At 43.2% G+C, this 21,460-nt stretch overlaps 1 pseudogene; it reads left to right on the top strand.

Annotated features, from left to right (window-relative positions):
* The window catches only part of LOC143388970 (kinesin-like protein KIF26B), a 186,538-nt pseudogene extending 175,667 nt beyond the window's left edge, over positions 1 to 10,871 (top strand).
* The last annotated feature ends 10,589 nt before the right edge of the window (positions 10,872 to 21,460 follow it).

Raw genomic sequence — 21,460 nt, 5'->3', positions numbered from 1 at the left:
GGCTCCCCTCTGCTCTCCCAGCCTCTGGGCCTCTCCAGGGAACAGCTAGCCACGTGTCAGCCAGATTTCTAGAGAGAACAAGCAAGAGGCAGGAGAGGGAAAGATGGAGGCCACGGCTTCTGTGACCTGGTCTCAGAGGCAGCTCCCCACCATTTGTGCCACTATCAATTTGTCTGTCAGCTTGCATTCAAGGGATGGGGCTACACAGGAGTGCAAATAACACAGAGAGAGGCTGGAGTGGTCAGATATGGGAAATGGCAAGCCCCATATAGTGTGGCCTGGGAAGAGGGGCTGAGAAAGAACACATTGATAACATCGATCCTTTCCCAGTCCATCCTTTTCCAGTGCCAGGACAATCCCTGGGAATGAAACAAACATCATCTAGTGACACCACAATCCTTGAGGAGGACATATGCATCCATCCCAGAATGGCAGTCTCTGGGAGGAAGCCAAAGCTTTGATCCTTTTCCAAATATATCCTTCACCAGTGACAGCATAGTTGGGACCCTGAAGGGAATGAGAAGCACTGAACACTAACCCCAGACCCTCCATTCTTCCCCAAATAAGAACATTGCCCCAAAAAACAAATTTAAAATTCTTACAAATCTGTTTCCTGAGTGCCCAAACTGACCTTCTCAGTCAATAATTAAGTCACCTCTCAGTGTAGGATATACAAACACAGAATTCCCCTTTGGCCAGTGGCTCATTTTCCATCAGGAAATTGAGTCCATTAGATGCATGACTCCACCACTGAATAAAGACTGTGCTGATCTGTAAAGTTTGCCCAGGGCTCAGTTGTTTTGTGCTAACAGGGGCCCTCTTTGAAGCTGCCCACCACAACCAGCTATTTATCTAGATCCATGTGTTCCTGTCCAAGAGTGAGCTCAGTAGAATTTAGAGGAGGGTCCCCACAGAGCCAAGACCCACTCTCAGGAAGGGGTGCTGCCAGCTGCTACTGGTGTTTTTGGGTACAATAAGGGTGTTATTGGTGGTGGGAAAATAAGCCAGGAATAGAACCATGGCTAGCCACAATGAGATCGTGGCTGGAGTGATGCTTCAGGAATGGAGTAGACAGGAAGTGGGAGTGTCCTCTCTCACTCCCCTTCCATCCTCACTGGAAGCATTATCTTAAGTTACACATCTCTGTTTGGCTGTTCAATAAAATGAAAGAGCATCTGGGGATTTCCAAAAGGAAACTGGACAAAAATTGCATTTTACTATTTATTCCTTGTTTAGGTTTTGACCAACAGACAGAGAGTGTTTTTCCCCCTTTAAGATTACAAGAGTGGGGGTAACTATAACTTCAGAAGAAAACTGGCCTGATTCAGGTGAATAAAACACCTGCAGCCAATAGGGTGGGTCGGATGGCTGGGTGGTGTGCAGAAGGGACATAAACTTCATTGCCACCTTGTCTGGAACTGTGTTAATGTCTTGCTTGCAGAAGATGATTGAGCAAAAAATAAAGAGTTGAAAGGAAGGAACAGGAAGTTTAGTGTAGCGTGAACCCAGAGTGGAGCGAGAAGCAACAAGACCTGCAGCTGCACTGAGATACCCACTCATGGCTCCCATGCTTGATCTCCAGCATCAGGTGCTCTGCTTTCCCCAGTGTGGTCTATCCTTTCTTCACTTGAGAAAATATCTAGCAAATTAATAATCTAAAGTTCTAGCACTTTTCCCAAAGCTTCCTGGGAAGTGAACTGGAACCTTCTTGGGCCATCAGCTGAACCAGTGGACCCACTACTATCTGATCCTGTTCCTTTTGCTCTCCATTCCAACAGGCCAGCCACTGTTTGAATGGTGGGCAAAATCTGCAGGTCACCCCCAGACAAATGTTCATTCAGATGTCATCCTAGCAGACTGTGCCAACCCATCTGAGGAGCAGTGAACACTTGCTATATGAATAATTCCTATTAAGGAAAAACTGCCCATGCCTCTAAGATGCTTTGACTTCATGGAGGACCTACAAATACACAATCCTGCCTTCCTGTTTTCTGTTGCTATAATAAAATGCCTGAGATTGGTTAATTTGTACATGAAAGAAATTAATTTCTTATAGTTCTAGAAGCTAGAAAGTCCAACGTCAAGGACTTGCATCTGGGGAGGGCATTCCTCAGCTAGGAACTCTGTAGAATTCCAAGGCAGTTCTGGAAATGATGGTGAGGGGGCTCATGAAAGATGGCCAATCTAGATTTACTAACAAATCACCCTTATGATACCTAACTCACTTCCTCAATATCCCATTAATCCATTAACCCATGAATGGATGAGTCCATTCATCAGGGCAAATCCCTATTGATGCAGTCACCTCCCAAAGGTCTCATCCCCATCATTAACATATGACTAGACATTTGGTTCTAACACTTAAATTTCAGGGGACACAGCCAAACCATAGCACAGACACAACTTGAAAATAATTGCACAGTAACATGTCAACAAATGCAACCTGTTGGGTAATGTGTAATATTAAGATGAAATAAGCCCATCAGACATGATAAGAGAACATGAAAAAATGGGAATAATAAAAATATTTGTAATAAAGTGTTTGTTAAATAGGTTAAGGCAGATCCAAGCAAGAATCCTATGCAACCACAGAAGTTGTGCCACAGGTAAGTTTTGTTTAGGAAATAGATCTACATTACATGAAGCAAAAAATTAGATTTCCAAGGATAAGTATTGTACACTGTAATTTTTGTTCAAGGAAAAATATCCACATGGGTGGGGAAAATCTGGACGTGTGTAAATAAAATAGTCACAGAGGTTTTTATCTGGATGTGGGTTCATGGATGACCTTTATTTCCATTTTATGTTTGTCTGTGTTTTCTGATTTTTTCAATATGTATATGCTTTGATTGCAAAATGAAAAACCAATGTTATTTTTAAGTGATTATCATCAGGGAATGAATGATGGATGGTTTCCTGGAGGAAGAGGCTATGTATCACTAAGTCCCAACATGTTTTTGATTGCACTGAAGAACAAGAGCAGTGGGAAACACTTAACATAGGAAGACTAGCATGAGATGAGGAAGGGAGGGACTAATTTAATGTAAGAAATTTCAGAGTTGAACCAGCTGAAGCAGAGAACCAGCTAGATCCTTGCAGGGGCTCTCCTCCACGCTTCTGCAGATGCTCTTCAGACCACCTTGGACATCTCCCTTGATGAAGCCATCCCTCTGGCCACCCTAGCAACTCTCCTATCCTATATAAAGCTGCCCTTAGTGCAGGCTTTGTCCTCTGCCCCTGCCTGCTCTATCCTTGCCTGTATATACTGAATTGCATTAACTGATTTTCAGTTCATTCAAACATTGTCTAAACAGCAAGCTCTGTAAAGAGTAAGGGACTTCCTGTTTTTTAAACACAGTCTTGTTCTATAATACATGTACCATACATGTTTGTTTTGGCTTGACTCAAATTGACTGAATGCCGTTGGAACAGTTTTGGAGAAGAATCAGTTAACAGCATCTTACAGGTGGGGAGGGAGAGTTAGTTTTGGTAGAATTCAAGTAGAGAGGTTTTAAGCAAATGTGTCATTAGCACATGAGGATGTTTTTCTAGAAGCTGAATGAAGAAAGCATTTCCATTCTTCCCGTTGTGTTACCAGAGATGGGAGCTGACAGATCTGGAGATACTGTTAATGGACAGAATTGGAAGGTGACAAACACTGTTCACTTAGCAATCTGCTGATACTACAGATTGTAGATTCCAGATAAACACAGAAGAATGGATGGATGACTATGTTAAAAATATCTTTAGCTGGTTTCTTTATGTCCGGTGGCTCCAGTCCTGTGCCTACACACCGTGATGAAAATGCACTTTGCATTTTTGCAGTGCTGTCACTGTAACTGTCATATTCCTTTATGGTGACACCCATTTTACCTATTTTGAAAGCATGATATAAACAGAGAATCAAGCATTAACTTTAACTTCATGAACAAGATGTTTTCAAAATAGTAAATATAACCATAGCAGACCAAGAATGCATGTTGGATCACACTTTGGGATAATTTTGTCAATGAGTCATATTTTAAGAAAAGATATTTGATTAAGACTTTTAATCCCCAAAGATTATGTATTTGATTTAATTCTCTTCAAGAAAAAAATAGATTTTTGTAATTCCTTCCCTGAAAATGGTTTCATTTAAACTGGACTGTCCTAACATAGAATTACCAGTATTCATAAAGCGCAGTTAAGTGCTCATTTTCTTTTAATTCTGCATCTTTTATTCCTTTAAGATTTACTGCACATTTTACTAGTAGAGAAAGTGCACTACTTTGATTATTTCACAAACAAGTGAGTTTCCATACCATTCTCCTGCTTTCCACACAGGCCTTTGCTGCTTCGAGGACCAAGCTCCCTGGATCCACCTCCTATCCCACAGCCCATGGCAACTGCGTGGGGGTCTACAAAAATGTCTGAAAAATTCCTCTTCAGGGAAAAAAAAACAGTTGCAAGTGTCTTAAACATTGTATCAGTTCTTAGGAACCATGACCTAGATATCAAGCAAATGGAAGAGCTTTTTCTTACATAAAGGCAGATTTACCAAGATGGACTCACGGCATGATCAGTATTCAGTTCCAAAATGTGATTTGCAGTTTGTTCATTGTTAAGTGTTTTCCTCTACACAGTCAAAACACATTAAGTACCATTTTTTTTCAGTATCTTGGAATTATTTCATATTCTCTTATGGGAAAGAGAAATAGAATTAAAACCCCTTCGTTAGTGTGAATCTAGCAACAGTTTGCTCTGTGAAGGGAATAGTGCTTGGTGATGACTCTCCTCATGACAATAACTGGATGAAACAAAATTGCAGCAACATTAGCACATCTACATCCTCTGGGTTGAATTTTTAAGTAGTAGTAATAATATCCTTGCCCTGAATTTCTCTACTTAAGGATACCAGGGAATTACAGCAAGCCTTTGAACTCCTTGGCATCTTCATGACCATTTTACCTATTAAGAGCCCCCTTCAATACCAGCATAGACATCAGAGGACACTAAGCAGGACCAGCATGCACAAATTATTCCTCTCCATTGCTTATTTGGGACTTTCAAAACCAGTTAATCCTCAGTCTATCCCTAGGATTCTCCCTCCTGTCACAAAGAGATCTGAGTAACAGATTAAGTAACAGAGCTTTGGGGGGCAAAATATGGTACCCATTAGGAATTTTTGTTTCCTACTCTAGACAGAGCAATAGAAACTATTTAGTCCTGTTAGAGTGCTCATCTTTCTTTCTAAGGAAAGAGTCAGAGGAGAAAAACTAGACCACCCTAAATATGGCACGATGAGGTTTCTTCCCTCTCCACCCACTGGGGATTCTCGCCAAAGCAGCTGGGACTTAGGGTGACTGAGGCAGCAGAGGCTACAGCTGGAGGAAGCATAGAGGCAGGATTGCAGAACACTCTTTGCACAGCAAGAACATTTACAATAATTAGGTTGGTCCAGATAGATCGTTTGATTTCTCTTGGATTAGGAGAGTTGCCTATCAGTGGAATGGATGGACCATATGATATGTATGTTTACTGTTTGTGTGTGTGTGTGTGTGTGTGTGTGTGTGTGTATGTGTGTGTGTGTTTGTGTGTGTATGTGTGTGTGTGTGGGGGGGGTTAACCGAGGATTGAACTGAGCCCAAGGATGCATTACCACTGAGTTGCATCCCCAGCCCTATTTTTTTTATTAATTTTTATTGTAGGTTGTTCAAAACATTACATAGTTCTTGATATATCATATTTCACAAGCCCTATTTGTTTTGAGACAGGGTCTTGCTAAGTTTCTGAGGCTGGCCTCAAACTTGTTATCCTCCTCCCTTGACCTCCCTAGTAGGTGGGCTTACACACACCACCTCTAGCAATGTTTAACTGTTTAAGAAACTGCCAAATTCTTTTCCAAGGTAGTCTTCCTCATTTTATATTCCTATCTACCAACAGTGCATGAAAGCTGCTCTCCAGAATCACCAATACTTAGCATGTTCAGTCTTTAATTTTAGCAGTTTTCACAGGTATGTGGTGGTGCTTCATTGTATTTACGATATGTATGCTTCGTATGACCAATGATATCAAGCAGCTTGTCATGTATTTATTTACCATTTTTATTTCTTCTTTACTAGGTTGTCTGGTCAACTCTTTTGCCCACTTTTAAAACTGGGGTTGTTCATTTTCTTATTGTTGAATTTGAGAGTTATTCATATATTATGGGTAGAGATACATTAAATGTTTTGTGAACACTTTTTTTTCTTTGCTAGGAATCAAACCCGGAGGCTCATGCATGCTACACAGGCACTCTCCTAGTGAGCTCTCTGTGCTTTATATATTTTGAATGTAAGTCCTTCATGGAAGGAATTCACAAGCTGACTCAAAAATTCATATGAAAATGCAATATACCCAGAATAGTCAAAAAGAGGAACACAGCAGGAAGCTCAATGGGGAACATTATCTGCTTTCAAGACTTATTATGAAGCTATAGTAATAAACACAATATGGCTGTGCATAAAACCTAGTAAGTAGAAGAACAGAGCAGAAATTAGAGGACAGATAGAAGGACACCTATATACAATGACTTTTGACAAAACTGCAAAGGCAATTTAAAGCAAAAAGAAGTTTTTCAACAAAAGGTTCATGAACAACTGAATTAAAATATGCAAAAGTATCAATATCCACCCATATCTTGCACCACATACAAAAAAAAAACTCCAGAATAAATCATAGACCTAAAAATAATACAGAAAACAAGGATCAGATACCCAAACATAGGAGATATCTATGTCACCCTGAATTATAAGAAATCTGTTAGATATAATACCAAATGCCTGATCTATAAAAGGACACACTGACAAACTGGACTTCACCAAAATTTAAAACTTCTGCTCTTGAAAGAGATTAAGTGAATATAAAGACAAGCCACAGACTGTGAGATAATATTTACCAAAAGCAACAAAAATTTTAACATTGCCCACTTACTATGTGACATTCACTTAACACACTTTCTTGCACAGAGGTCACTTAAGTGTGTGTGTGTGTGTGTGTGTGTGTGTGTGTGTGTGTATTGAATAAGCACCTTATGACGTACATATAATTTTTATTGTAATTGAATATATGAAAGGTACAGGTGTTTAGGAAGCTAGTTTAATGATATAAACTTAGCTAGCAAGGAAGCCAAAATTGGAGCACAGACTATCTATCACCTTCAGAATGTAAACTCTTCATATCTCCAAGGTAAAACAAATGCCATTTTTCCCTTCCTTTTTTTCCAGCTTGAGGGGGACTTTTTAAAACATAGCTATATCCTATTAAACCAGACTACCTTTGAAACCTCCTGGGATAGGTATTTTGCGGGGCCATATCTAGTAGGCCACACTGAATTTACAACATCCTTTTTCTGTAAGCCTTTTTTGCAAGACTGAGCAAACCAAGAGGTTATCAGTGTTTCCAGCCTGGCATCAGCAACCTAAGGGCAGCAGGAGTAAGTTTGTATCAGCACTAGTGCTTAGTACAGCAGCCTTGAGCTCCAGTTCCCACATTGTCCAACTTACTCTTTTGGAGCAAGGGACATTCCTGCTGTAGAGTACAGAGTGGTTTCTTATGCCCCAAAAGAATGTGTGTACCTCCTTCAGTAACCATTTACACCTGGAGAGTGACCAAGGTATGGAAACACATGTTTTTCTGTAGGTCTGAGCCAACCCACTATTCCCCACCAGTCCTTGAAGAAGAAAGTATCCACTGCTAGAGACATCAGGCTGAATAGCCCCGTATGCTTGGGTATCCCTATTTAGGGTAAACAGGGTGACTGTGAAATCTCAGAGCCTGGGTGTCGAAGACCTGCAAGGGTCTGACTGGCATTTAGAATGCTCCCCAGGTAACACTGCAGATCTCTGTCCTGGGAGGTGTGTGTATACCACCATGTTCACAAGGTTTCCCAGTGCTCCTTCTATGGATGTTTCACCCCAGGCCCACTGAGGTGAATGTGAGGGGACCTAGAATGTCCATTATAATGAGCTCTGGGCCAGCCCACCACATTTTCACAAGCGCAAGTAAAACACTTTGATATTAAAGCAAGAGCCACAGGTAAACTAAATGTCTTTCTCTGAGCAGTAGAAATAATGTGGCGTGCACAGTTTATTCAAAACCTGGTAACTGCTGAATGAACTCTGTTTTGAACTCTCAGTGCCAGGAGTGTTATGATTTCAGGTTTTTGACATTATGTCAGTGCCTATGTCTAAGAAAACGAAAACATTCAGCATGTAGCCTCTACTATTCTCTAGTTTCATGGGACAAAAAGGACAGGATCATATTCTTATTCTTATTATATAAAGTTTTATGTTTTTTTCAAAGTCTTCATGTTTTCCCACGTTAAAAACCAGGAATACTGTTAACTACTCCTGCCTACTCTGCTGGCAGGATTTGGAGATCACAGTTTTCCTGCATGTTCTTGATTAAGTGGCCAAGATACATTCTTTGTACTCCCTTCTCCCAAAGAAAGTCACCCTTTCTAACTTTAAGCCAGACACAAAAACCACCTCCAACAAAACTTGAAACTGTGGCATTTGGCATTTGCCACATCCAAGGTGTGGCTCTCTTTGAGATGTAGCAAAATCCAAAATGATAAATATGATTGTTCCTTTGTGTCACTTAAAACTTGAATTTTAATCAAGTTAGGATATATAAAATTTTTAAATATGGGTGTGCCCTGGACACATTCACATACTTCAATTTTGAAAAATCTTGGGTTTTTCATTTGGAATCAAATTTTAAATTCTATATACAAGAAAAATCATGGAACAAAACATATGTACATATATCCACTTATCATTATAATCTGTGCTGATATGATAGACTCCAAGAAAATAGCTTCCACCCACTGGGGCTCCCTCCCCCAGCTATCTGTCTAAAATCACAGTATTCTCTTTGTGTATATTTATATTACTTTACAAATGTAAAAGTTTAGGCTTGGTTTGAGAAGAAAATCCTTCTTTAGACTTGTATAATTCTGATTTTCTTGATAAATGGAGACTATCCTACACAGGCACATATGTAAATGAGAGTGTCATTTGCTTCTAAACAAATATTAGAGGCAGCAACGAATGAGGTTTAGGGGACAGGAGGTTATTGCATCTACCTGTGAAGCCAGTATTAAATAGTTGCTCTTCCTTCATCAGGAAAAAGTAATGTGCTCTGGGGAATTAGTACAATGGTCATAAAGTAGCCACATGGTGAAACAAAATACTTGTCTTCTGCAAGTATTTCAGTTCTGGGAAGGGAGGCAGACAGGAAGAAAACCAAGTCCACACAGGGGTAGACCCTAAGAAATGAGGTCCACATCTCTTTCTCTCAATTTTCAATGAAAATAAGACAGCAATCCATGCCATGTACGTGAAGGAAGAAAATTCTTTGGATAATTCATCTACAAGCATGTCTAAAGGGTTTGCAGGGTGAAGCCACTCAAAATTCATTTCCCCACTAAGAGTATTTATGCTCATTTGTCATCTGAAGGGCTTAATTATTTCTTGAAGGGTACACACAATGCCCCACCAGAGTTCATTGTGCAGTTTAATTTTGAACCCTTGAAGGACAGCTTTTAATTTTGAACCCTTGAAGGACAGCTTTTCCGTTAGAAATCGAACACAAAACGTCCTTAATGAACAGGCGTTTTTGCAGGGTGGGGCCCAAGCAGATTCTCAGGACTAGAAGTGTGAATTTTATGCTTTGTTGCCAAAAGAGACTGTGGACATTCTCACCACCTTATTTAAAGCAGGATACGCTGATGTGTGAAGTGGTGCATTAATGGCCTAAAATAAGTTACAAGTATGAATTTTACATAAAACGGATTAATATTATACGTCATAGCAGAATTTGAAATACTCCTTGTCCATGCATTTTTTATCTTTACACGCTCTAATTTATGTAGAAGGCAGTTGCATTTCCTTAGCCCACTTATGCATCTAGATGAGAAAAAAAAAAAAAAAAACCTGACGGTGTTTTTGTTTTATTTATATTTTCCTTCACCAAAAAACTTTCATTCAATTCGGCTTTCTATTTTCTTTTGCTAAGCTTTAGCGTTAAATGAAAGAAAGAAAGAAAGAAAGAAAGAAAGAAAGAAAGAAAGAAAGAAAGAAAGAAAGAAAGAAAACGGAAGGCTCCACATTCCATTCCATCATTATGGTTTCAGCAACTGTGAAAAGACGAATAATGAAACGGAGGGGAAAATAGGGAACAGAATGAACGTGCCTTCTTGAATAGCGCGTCTTTCTTGAATAGCGCGTCTTTCTTAAGGCACTGGAATCCCAGGGATGGAGTGATGGGTCGCCGAGGGACCCTGGGCCGCGCTGTTGGGAGTGGCAGGGAATCCACGAGCAGGGCCCAGCGCTCCCTAAACAGCCTAGGCGGGAGGAGAGTGAATTCCAGCCACACCTTCCCGCAGTTCTTTGCAGGAACTTCTCTCGCGTTTCCCCTCCCTTGGGCACACACCAGCCAGGCCCGACTCCCACCCTGCTCTCTTTTCTCGGAGCGCCGACCCACAGCGGTGACAAAATGGAGTGCCCTTCCCATTGGCCCGAGAGTCATTCCCTGAGGTGGCACTGCCCTCCTGATTGACTGGCTACTCCCGACTCCGCACCCCTCCAGCGGCTCGGTTGCCTGGCTCCCCGCCTCCCAGCACAGCCCAAAGCGCCCACCCTCGCCACCTCCCTCCGCGCACCCGCCTGCGCGCGGGGCCCAGCTCCGCTAAGCTCGCGCAGCGACCTGGCACGCGCGCTGGCCCTGCCCCCGGGGCACGCGGCTCTATAAATACAGCTGCGCTGAGGGCTGGGGGAGAGTGCAGTGGAGGAGGCACGGTAGTGAGTTGGTGTTGGGAGTGGGGAGCTCTTGATGGCGGTCCGGCTTAGTCGCAGCTCCGAAGGGAGTAACAGGGGGCACGGGTGAGCTACTTTTCGACCTGAACTTCCGACTTTTCTTGACTTTTGGTTCCGGCCGAGTGTCGCCCACTGAGTAGAGATTACCCTCGCAAAACCTGAGACATTTCCATCAATTGTTGGGCTCGGGATCGCCGGGAGCCCCGAACGCGCCGGGCGTGAAGGCAAGGGAGCCGGCCGCAGGCGGGGGCCAAGCGGAGCTTGCCTACCTCCCTCGCTCGCCCCAGCAAGTCCTTTCGCGCAGGGCGCAGGGCGCGCGCGATGAAGGCGGTGGGCCCGGAGCGCCCTTCGGTCCACAAGGCGCTATTCGGCTGCGGCAGCGGTCTGGCCCAACATGGCCACAGGGCGGCGGCAGCGCGCTGCAAGGCAGCCGAGGCGGCGGCCGAGGAGCCGGCGCTGTGACTGCAGTGTGATATGAACGACTGCTACAGTCGCCTGTGGAGGCTGGTGCCCACCATTCCGCCCAAGAAGAAAGTCAGCAAAGTGGAGATCCTGCAGCAAGTTATCGACTACATCCTGGACCTGCAGCTGGCGCTGGAGATGCACCCGGCTCTGCTGAGACAGCCACCACCGCCTGCGCCGCCACACCACCCTGCCAGATCTTGTCCAGCAGCGCCGCGGCGGACCCCGCTCACTGCACTCAATACCGACCCGGTGAGATGCCCGGTGACGGCTGGGGCCAACGACACTGGGGGTGCAGGAGGGTGGTAGCAGGGTGGCGGGAAGCGGGCGTTCCCTCTTTTATCGGAGTGGGGGCCGACTGAGAATGACAGCCCCCAGCCCCTTCTCCAGGCACCTGGGGCCGCCTGCTGCCGGCTGGCCCGATAAGCGCAGATCAGGGAGAACGCGCGTGGCAGGACTCAGGGCTCCGCGACCCCTGTGCTGTCAACTCCAGCGGAGGGGTCTCCCTGGGCTGCAGACTGGGGTGGGGGCTCAGCGCGCCAGCTCGGTGTCTGAGGACTCCCAGGACCGTGAGAGTTTGTGCCTGCTACATTTCCCTTGGTGTTCCCTTGCTGTTCCAGGCCGGGTGGGCGACAGCACTTCTACGAAGGCACCCTCGGGGGCGTGGACGCCTGTCAGGCTCTCCCGTGCAGCCTGACACCCATAAAGAGGGGCGCAGGCAGGTTGGCGCTCCGGGCTTCCCAGAGGCCCCTGCTACCTCCTGGGCGCCACACTGGCCAAGGGCTGCGGGTGTTGTCTGACCTGGCGGTTTGTTTGTGTTGTTGATCCAGCACATCTTGAGTTTGGTCGGTGGCGCCAGCAAGTCTGCAGCGGGAAGGTTCCCACAAAGGAAAAACTCCTGACTTTTCTTAATTTGTAGACTTTCATTGTATAGGCACAACCAAAGAGTGAGAGTCATTTGAAACCCTGGAAAGAAAGTAAATACCCCACACAGTGGACATTTCTTCTAAGGTTGTTATAAAATTCTCACATCTCAAACATTTTATGGAAAAGCTGGAAAGAAGAAAAATACCTTTTCATTTCAAAGAACTCATGTACTCTGCTATTGTATAAATCCTACTCAACTTTATTGTCAAGCTTTAACTGCATTTTTAGAACTTTTAAGAATTTTGACTCCCCAATACCTATTGTAGTAGATGCCTTCTATGACAATAAATCTTCACTGAGCAAAAGGTTCTTAAGTTTGTAGTTTTTAATTGACTTTTACTGAGTTATGTGAGTTTTCATTATCAAGAATGGGTCTCTTGATGGCTCACCTCAATTATTTACAGTGTTTCTTACCATATGATGAAAAATGGGGCTCAGAAAGGAAAAATGGCTTTGAAAGGAAAAAAGCTGCCCTACTCTTCAGTGTCTGTGAGGGCAGAAAGCAGTAGCCTCAAGAAAGCACAGGACGCTATCCAGGGGAAACTAAGCCAAAACCCAAAAAGGTACATAAGGGAGACGAGAAGGTACTGTTTCATAGTAGTGCACAGCCAAATAAAACTGGCCTTGCCTTTCTAGTTGGCACACTTGAATTACATACATGTTAATCAGCGCAGTTAGCCCTGGGGTCTCAGCAGGGCCCCACCTACACCCTGCAGCCTGCTGAGGAAGGAAGCCCTATCACTGCTCTTCCTAAGCCCAGAGTCATTGGCTGGCTCCAGAGCGAATCCTTCTAGGGCTGCCCTCATTTGGCGTTCTTCAGACCCAATGGTTTCTTGCAATTATAAACCATGACATTTCGCTAAAATGTTATTAGCTTTATTGATTAGAACCATAGCCCATTAGATTTTAGAACTGTGATTTTACTTTCTCTACCTGGAGCCCTGACTCAATCCATCCTTTAAAAGATTAAACCAACCAACCAACCGACAGACACAAACAACTTGACCAAAGGGAACCCATTTCCTTAGGGGAGACAACCTGTAGTCTTTAGACTTAATTGAAAATGCTCGGAATTTTCAGTGAAGTTTCACAAAGGTTTTGTGTTTGAGGGCCTCCTTTACACTGATTCCCGTCTTCTGGCTCTTTCTACAGTTTCCCCTAAGCGCTTAAACCCAGGTAACCCACATCACCAAGGGTTTTCTAACATACCCAAGCAAAGCAAGCCAGCAGTGGGGCTGAAGTCAGTCCCTCATTCTGAGGCACCACAAGAGTGCTGTGAAAACCTGAGTTAATTTAAAAAGTCCCTCTGAGTCCATAAAAGGGGACACACCTCAGGATCCAGGAAAGAGGAGCAAAGTGTGTTGCCTGTGTTCCTCTGGCTGGAAGATGGCTAAAGAGGAACTGAACTTAAAATGTTTAAATAAAGAGAACCAAGACATATTTTCTACATGAATCCACTGGTATCTTTTTTTTCCTGGAGAAGAAAGCTCATACAATAAATTGGAACTTTCTAAGAGATTATGTAAGTATTGGTAAAATATTCAAATTCATGGGTAAATGAGAGGCCATTATAGGCTTTTGATGACTGTTTCTCAATTGTTTATGACATTAAATACCTAACTGCACTTTTGAAATACATGTAATAAAATTGATTTTTCAAAATTCTATCTTTTTCTCCAAAGTTTAAGATCCAAGAGAAAGAACTGTGGTCTTACTGTTCTTCGTACAAATTCATGTTTCTTAAATATTTACATAAGTATTTTCAATATTTCTTAAATATTTTGAACATTTGCTTACCTATTTAAAAGATTTTCTTAAATATTTTCTATTTCCTTCTCAAGTTTTAACATCAACTAAGAGACTGTACTTGTGGGTATGCAAACAAAAAAATAGCCATGTGCAGGAAATTATCTTTTAAAAGGGCTTTTCACCCTAATAAAATAAATACACTATGTTAATTTCCCCCAATTCCCCTGAGGTTTTATTTTCTAAGGTGGGGATTTCCACAAAGATTCCTCTTCCATTTGTGGGGGGGTGGAACTATTACAACCAACAGTGTTGCGTTATAGCTCAAGGCAGGATAAAAAGCAATGCGCTGGTAAATCAATTGTTACGCCTCACATTTCCTAAAATACAGTCTTAACTTCTCAGGTATTTCAAGAAAGAGAGAGAGAGAGAGAGAGAAAGGGGGGAGTTCTTATTTGTATGTCCAGCTTAGAGAAGACCTGGGAGATGGTAGAGATAAAAGCCTTACACCTTACAACAGCATCATTCTGGAAGACACTTCTCACTCTCAGGTGTTGAACCTGAGTTTATGGCCATGGTTAAACCCAAGCAGCCTTCTTAAGGTGGAATTTTTCTTTCTGTGCCCCGCAGTGCATTGTAAATGGGATGTTGAGCTGCGTGAAGAATGTCCTAAAGATGGTCTTTTCCAGCCTTACTCCACTACTCCTTGCCCTTTCATCTGCATTGAGTCACAGTTGAGCTTCAAACCAATGCATTTGGCTGCCCTCTTGTCCTCTGCACCTCTGAAAAGCCACAGATTGGAAACAGGCTTTGATGTTCTTCCCCCAAACCCTCCCTTTCTGGGCTACCCATCTTGGCTAGTGGAACCTGTTGTCAAGGCAGAGACCGGGGACAAGTGCTCACCCTGAGTCTTTATCCACACCTTCAGTTGGGCTGAAGCTCATTGGAACCTCCCAGCCTCCCAGTCCTCATGGCTTCTCCAGCTCAGTCCCCTCTGTTTCACATCTGGGCTCTAGGTCATCTCTGGCTTCCTGTCCCATCTTTCCTCCTCTTTTCTATCTTCCATGTTAATCTAACCACATTACTTCTCCACAGTTGCCCACTGCTCAGAGGGGAGACTCCAAATCCTTAGACCAGCATACAAGGCCCCCATGAGCAGGTCTTTCAAGAATCATTTCCTTCAGTTATTTCCCTCCTCCACTCCTGGCTGCCTCCACGCACACATTTTATGCTTCAGCTGTACCTGGGATCTTATCTTACATGTGCTGGACAGAAAAGCACGCTGGCCTTTATGTCTTGACAGAGTAGATGATTTCCTGAGTGTCAAGAAGGGAGCAGCTTCAGGAAGGGCATGTATGGAATGTGGACCAAGGAGGGTGGGGGACAGAGGGAACCTGCCTGGCCAGCCTAACCACCTAAGTCAACCTCACACACCTGTGGGTAGGAGCTGACCTCCCCACATCTGAAATGTCCTGCTCTTCCATGGTGGCTCCCTCTGCAGTGGTGGTCCCCCTGCCTTAACCCCAGCTCCCCTGCCTCTTTCTGGGTTGCTATTACTTCAAGGCTCAGTTGCTACTTCTTTTGCAAAAGTTATTGGACCTTCTTATCACCCAAAATAAAGGCCCCTCCCCATGCAATAATCTAATCATTGTCATACGACTATGCTTCTGGTGAATCCCCAACCCCCAAGAATTCCCGACCACAAGTACTAGAAGAACATTCCTGTAACTCCTTGTACCAGCAAATCTAGCAAATTATTTTCAGCTCAAAGCTGCAGTTGAGAGATTTTCATTATCTTTAAAAGCCTTTGGCTGCCTCGAACATGGAAAATAGATAATCTGTGTGCTCTTGACAATGAAGCAGTGTGGTCAGCCTTGGGCAAGAGAGCTGGAAGGAGAGACTGAGAAGGGACAAGAAGAGCTGATTCTATATCCACAGGAAAGAAACCAGTCCTGCTGACCCAAGTTGAGATCAGTGAACAAAGACACTTAGTGCCCGAGTTGGGCTGGGCCAGGGGACACCGTAAAAGACCAGCACAGAGCCCTCTGGAAGCAGGGGGAGGGCACTGGGTGACTGCATCTCTGTGCATGTGTCTGAGCTTCTATTCTCGTGGATTGGTGAATTGTCGTGGAACAGATTGAGGCACAGTCCCTGTAACAGATCCTCGTGAGTCAGGCCTGAAGGACAAGCTTCCACACATGAGGGAAAGCAGTTACAGATTGGAGTCTTCATTACCCCCACCTCTGTTCTAGGGCCCCAGAGGTGGAGTTGAATGGTAAGGAACCTCAACTGGGTCTTGGGTCATTCCCCACATTTCCAGTAAAGAGCATAAGAGGTGAGGGGCAAAATCAGCTCTGGAAACTGGTTGATTTTCTAAGCCAGGATCACAAAGCCTTGTGTGGATGGACTTCACCCGTCTGACTCTTCCTCACACTCTCTTGTTCTGTGGTCTCACCTGCAGCTTGCCCTGTGTCCTAAGAAGGCAGGGTTCAAATCTTGAACAAATAACTATGAAATGCTGAATTGATCTTGCTGCTTTAGAAAAAAAGAACAGAGGTCAGGTTCTCTTATAACAAGAATCAAGAATTGCAAAGCTTTTGACAAAGGAACAGAAGCAACACGGTGAAGAAGGGATGCTCTTTTCAACAAATGATGTTGGAGAGACTGAATGTGCATGTGCAAAAACATAAAATAATGCTGACTCAGTCCCCTGCCTTCTGCTTTTCACAAAGGTATCTCAACATGGATCGTAGACCTAAAAGTGAAGTGTTTAATTATAAAAGAGCTACAAGAAAACAGGAGAGCTCCTCTGTTTGGTGACGACGTTTTAGGTACACACCAAAAGCATGATCCGTAGAGGAAGCCCAGGCTAGATTGTTCTTATGATTAAATTCACCACATCTGTGGGTTCAGACTCACCCTCCAGTCTGAAAATGTGTGGGGCGGAGAAGGGGCACAGACAGTCCGGTCTGGCCCATAGTCAGAGCTAACCAATTTTTAGCTGTGTTCCTTCAGGCAAGTGACTTTTCCACATTTCAATTGCCTTATTTGTAAAATGAGTATAAAATCATAATAACCTAGCTTTGTCGTGTTCTCTAAAGGTAAAATAAAGTAACATACATGAAAAAATTTTTCCAGACAATAGTTATAATTCTGGTGTATATAAAAATCATCTGGAGAGATTTTAAAATTGTCGATTCCTGAGTTCCACTCATTCTCTTGTCCCCACCACTGAGACCCTGATTCATCAGGCCTAGGGTGGTCTGCATTTACCTTTTCATAGGAACTCCTGTTTGAGAAATTGCAAAGTCATAAAATAAGATGTCAGCTTCAGCCATTTCCAAGATATTTATCCTCTTTGACATCAACTTCCAACTTCACAGGAGCCCTAATCAAGTAAACAGGAAAGGTTAATGTGACACAGTCAGAGGGGTCACCTGGGAGGCAGCTGCTAAAAGAGCAAGACACTGGAGGGGTCCTGGGACAGGTGAGCACCAAGTTCTGGCTTCTCGCTAGCCCTGACTTTCATCCTGACTTGATTTGACTCCAATTTTCATGATAACCTACTTTGTTTTCATATTAAATCACATTCTTTTCCAAGGTCAAACTCAAAAGAAAAAAAATGTCCCCCTTCTTATGTGTCCTTCTCCACCAACACCTTCCCTCATTACCTCTGTGATGACCTGAAAAGTGATTGGAGAAGGTGCCTCTATGGAGCCGGGGCAGGATGGCTTTCATGGTAAAGGGACTCTGGGAAATACATGATTTCCCTGCTGTGTTGAGCCCTACTGAGAGGCCACTGGGGCCCAATGGAGGCCAACAGCTCAACAGTCTCACCCGACATGACTGTCGCATATGGAAATTGGTAAATGGTACAATTGTACCTTAATTTCATGTAATAGATTTCTTTTCTTTTTTTTTTTTTTTTTTTGGTAGAATTACACCTAATTTTTATGAATCAAAAAGCAATGGGGAAAATAATAGCTTTAACTTTTCCAAAATTGAATAAGACTTTTTATAAAAGAAAAAAGTCAGTAAGTCTGTGGAATTTGATTGATTGCAATGTGGCTCCAGGCAAGTTACTTAACCTCTCAGAGACTTGCTTAAACTTCTAACGGGGACTCTGGTGGCAATGAGAGTCAAAATCCAACACACTGCCAGGTGCCTAAACTTGAGTGTCTTCCTTTCCTATAAGCCTTGTATCTATCTTCCTGTTTCATGGAGGTAGGTTTCAGCAGGCCACATGCTTGCTGAATAGGGACAGGAATGACTGAAGGACACTTGACTCCTTCCAGTATAAAAATAGGGTTAAGAAAAGGGGAGGAACATGGTGTCTGTGTGTGTGTGTGTGTGTGTGTGTGTGTGTGTGTTTTCACTCAGTATGGAGCACAAAGATTTCACAAATGCACAACCTTTTCAAGGAGGCAAAGGGCTTCAAACCTCTCACTGCAGAAACTATTTTCCATTGCACCTCTTTATTTCCAAGGCAAATGGAGGAACCCAGGTGAGGGCTCACAGGAAGCTGAGCAGGGCTGCTACCCGCTGGTCTTGCATACAGAACAGCCAGGTCCAGAGCCTATGTGTCCTTGGTCTGTTTTCTGATATGTGGCTGAGTGCTCCAGGACTGAGACAGAGGCTAACCTCCACTTTCTGGGTGTAGCCATAATGTACCCTAGATACGTTCCCCAGGTACAGAAACCCCTGACTAGAGTGGTGCTCAGTGCAGCAAGTGGTGCTTCAGAAACAGGCTAAGGTTGAGAGCTGCATAAAATTTGGATCTTTCTTCATGGCTTAGGAAAGTGAGCCTTTCATAATTTATGTTGAAAATATTTTCTGGTAGTTTTACAACCCCATGAGGCTAAAGTGGAGGCTAATTCAACAGGGTGGGAAACCCATTCTCTGAGGGTCTATGTGTCCATTGCTGTATTTAAGTGAAACATAAAATAGTAGAATTTCCAAGAAAGTCAAGTTCCCCAATTTTTCTGATAAGGAAACTGAGGCTCTGAAATTTTAAAATGTGCCTTTTGTAAGGGACTTGAGGCCAAGGCAGAGCTGCCAGTGGAACTCAGACCTCTGACCTGCAGTGACAGGGACCTTATATAGTTCAATATGTGGCGTAATCATTTGTTCTAGTGGGCTGTTCTCTCTCCAGCATTTACCTTGAGTCATTTTTTTAAAAATTACCATTATCTGATGCATGTATTTATTTCTCCAAATAATTCTCTTCTTATAAAAATTCTGTAAACTTAGCCATCTTTTCTGTATATGTAATTTGAGGACTGACTGGGTTCATTCCTAAGAGTACTATTTTTTTTTTAATTCTAGAGATGGCTGCTCCAGAAAAGAAACATGTATCTTTTTGTCTAGAGTTATTTGAAATGAAAAACTTCATGATCACTCTGGACTATTTCACACTATCTTAGACTCCAAGGGTTCCTTTAAAGACCCCAGGAATTCTTAATGATCCCAGAGGGCACTGGAGACCCTATTTATTAATTTGGAGTTCGAATTTCATGACATGAAACACAGTAAAAAACAATCTTCTGCTTCAGGATTGTAGAGATTACCAAGAAACACAACGGGATCATGTGGACCTGTGTGCTCTTGACAAGCCTTGTGTTATAATTATACATAGGAAGGGAATGCTCTGCTCACTGACATCCATAAAGGGGCTGATTAACTCAGCTCTATAGGAACTCTTTAATATTAAATCAGCCCAAACTTTAAGGGCACGTTTCTTAGAAACCCTTTGTCTAGCATCAGGTTTGTATCTAGACAGTACCACATGTGGTAATTTTGAGGTTATAAGAGAAAAAAGACCAAAAAATAAGGAGAATGTGCATTTTCCCAAGACAGTTTAAATAGTCCAACTTGTTGATGGAGTAAAAAAAATCATCAATTCTTTTTATCTTTTTGAAAAAATAAAAAATATGCTCAAACTGAGGGCTCAACTTTTAGAGGCACCTTCTGGATTGCTATGCCATTTGACATTTTCTTGGTAAGTCAAAACAATTCTAAAATTCTTTTCATTAAAATTGAAGAAAGAAAATGATAACTTAAAACCAGGTCAAGGGCTGGGGATGTAGTTTTGTTGGGAGAGTGCTTGCTTCACATGCACAAGGCCCTGGGATCAATTCCCAGCACCACAAAACAAACAAACAAACAAACAAGACTACCACCTCCTGAGCCCAGCAACATCATTTAAAGATGTATATTAAGAATAAGTTTTATTTTCTTTACTCTTCCTCTCCTGCCAAAATATACAGAGATTCTCTGTGAATCTGCACTTGGGATCCACACTCCAGTATTCCCTTTTTCAGGAAACTGGGTCACAACAATGACTACTGTATGATCCTAAGGATGAAAACCCACCACCTCAACTATGCAAGTTTGTTTCAGATTGTGTCTTTGATGGAGAACTTTCGAGTTCCTGATCCTCAGCCTCCCTGAATTCCCAATCCCAGGAACGTGAAGGTAGTTTCTTCTGGAAGCACTGGAAAATCCCGAAGAGAGTTGCTATCCTGCAGCCCATGCAAACTCCCAGGTAGGAGGAGTGTGCACACTAGGTGAACTGGGTCTGCTCATCACAAATGTAGCAGGAGCAGTTACAAGGCAGCAAAAGTGCCCAGGCAGCCATTCTGCTGTGCACTCTGTGGCCATTTCTCCTGCACTTGGGCCTTAACTTTGCTGACACCACTGGGGCAGCTTCTGCATTGCTCACAGGGCAAGAGGCTGCCACAGTTGGCAATGTGCCTCACTTGCACCTCAACATCGCCACAGATCATCAAAGGCCATTAATCAAGCATTTACTTTTAAATCTAAACAGTTCTAGAAACACAAATATCTGGCACAGTGGGCCCTAGCATCCCTAGGGTTGTTCCTGCTGACATTTCACGGGTTACAAGCCTCCTGGCCCTCCCGGCAGTGCCAGTTATCTGCTGCCCTCTTTTGAATCTTAGGGCACACTGCACCCTAAGAAGGGCCAATGGCTTGAAGAAGGTCTCTTCCTGCTGTCATGGGGCAGCTTCAACCTGGTTGATCCATGCTGGCACAGGGCTCTAACTCTCCCTGGGAGTACTACTTTCTCTGCAGATGTGCCTCTGCGGTGAAAGCAAACTGGAGTCTCTAAAGCAGTAAAGGAATTAAAAGACATTAGGTTATTTTTTTTTATTTTTAAATTTATTGATATATAATTGACTGATAAAATTGTACATATTAAGGTATGGAATTTGGTGTTTAGATATGTATATACAAAGTGAAAGGGTCACTGCAATCCAATTAAGTGACACATCCCACACCTTAAAGTCCTTACTCTTTGTGTATGTGTGCTGAGACACTCACAAAATATTCAGTACCTGACACAGTACTGTCAACGCCAGTCACCTTGCCATGCATTAGAGCTCTAGAACTTCATCCTGCAGGACTGGGACTTGGAACCCTTGGGCCAGCATCTTCTTATTCCCTGACCCTTTCCCACCAACCAACTT

This window comes from Callospermophilus lateralis, unplaced genomic scaffold (genome assembly GCF_048772815.1).
Source record: "Callospermophilus lateralis isolate mCalLat2 unplaced genomic scaffold, mCalLat2.hap1 Scaffold_45, whole genome shotgun sequence".
NCBI classification, from domain to species: domain Eukaryota; kingdom Metazoa; phylum Chordata; class Mammalia; order Rodentia; family Sciuridae; genus Callospermophilus; species Callospermophilus lateralis.
The sequence above is the reverse complement of the archived record's forward strand: the minus strand, read 5'-3'. Positions and strand labels throughout refer to the sequence as shown.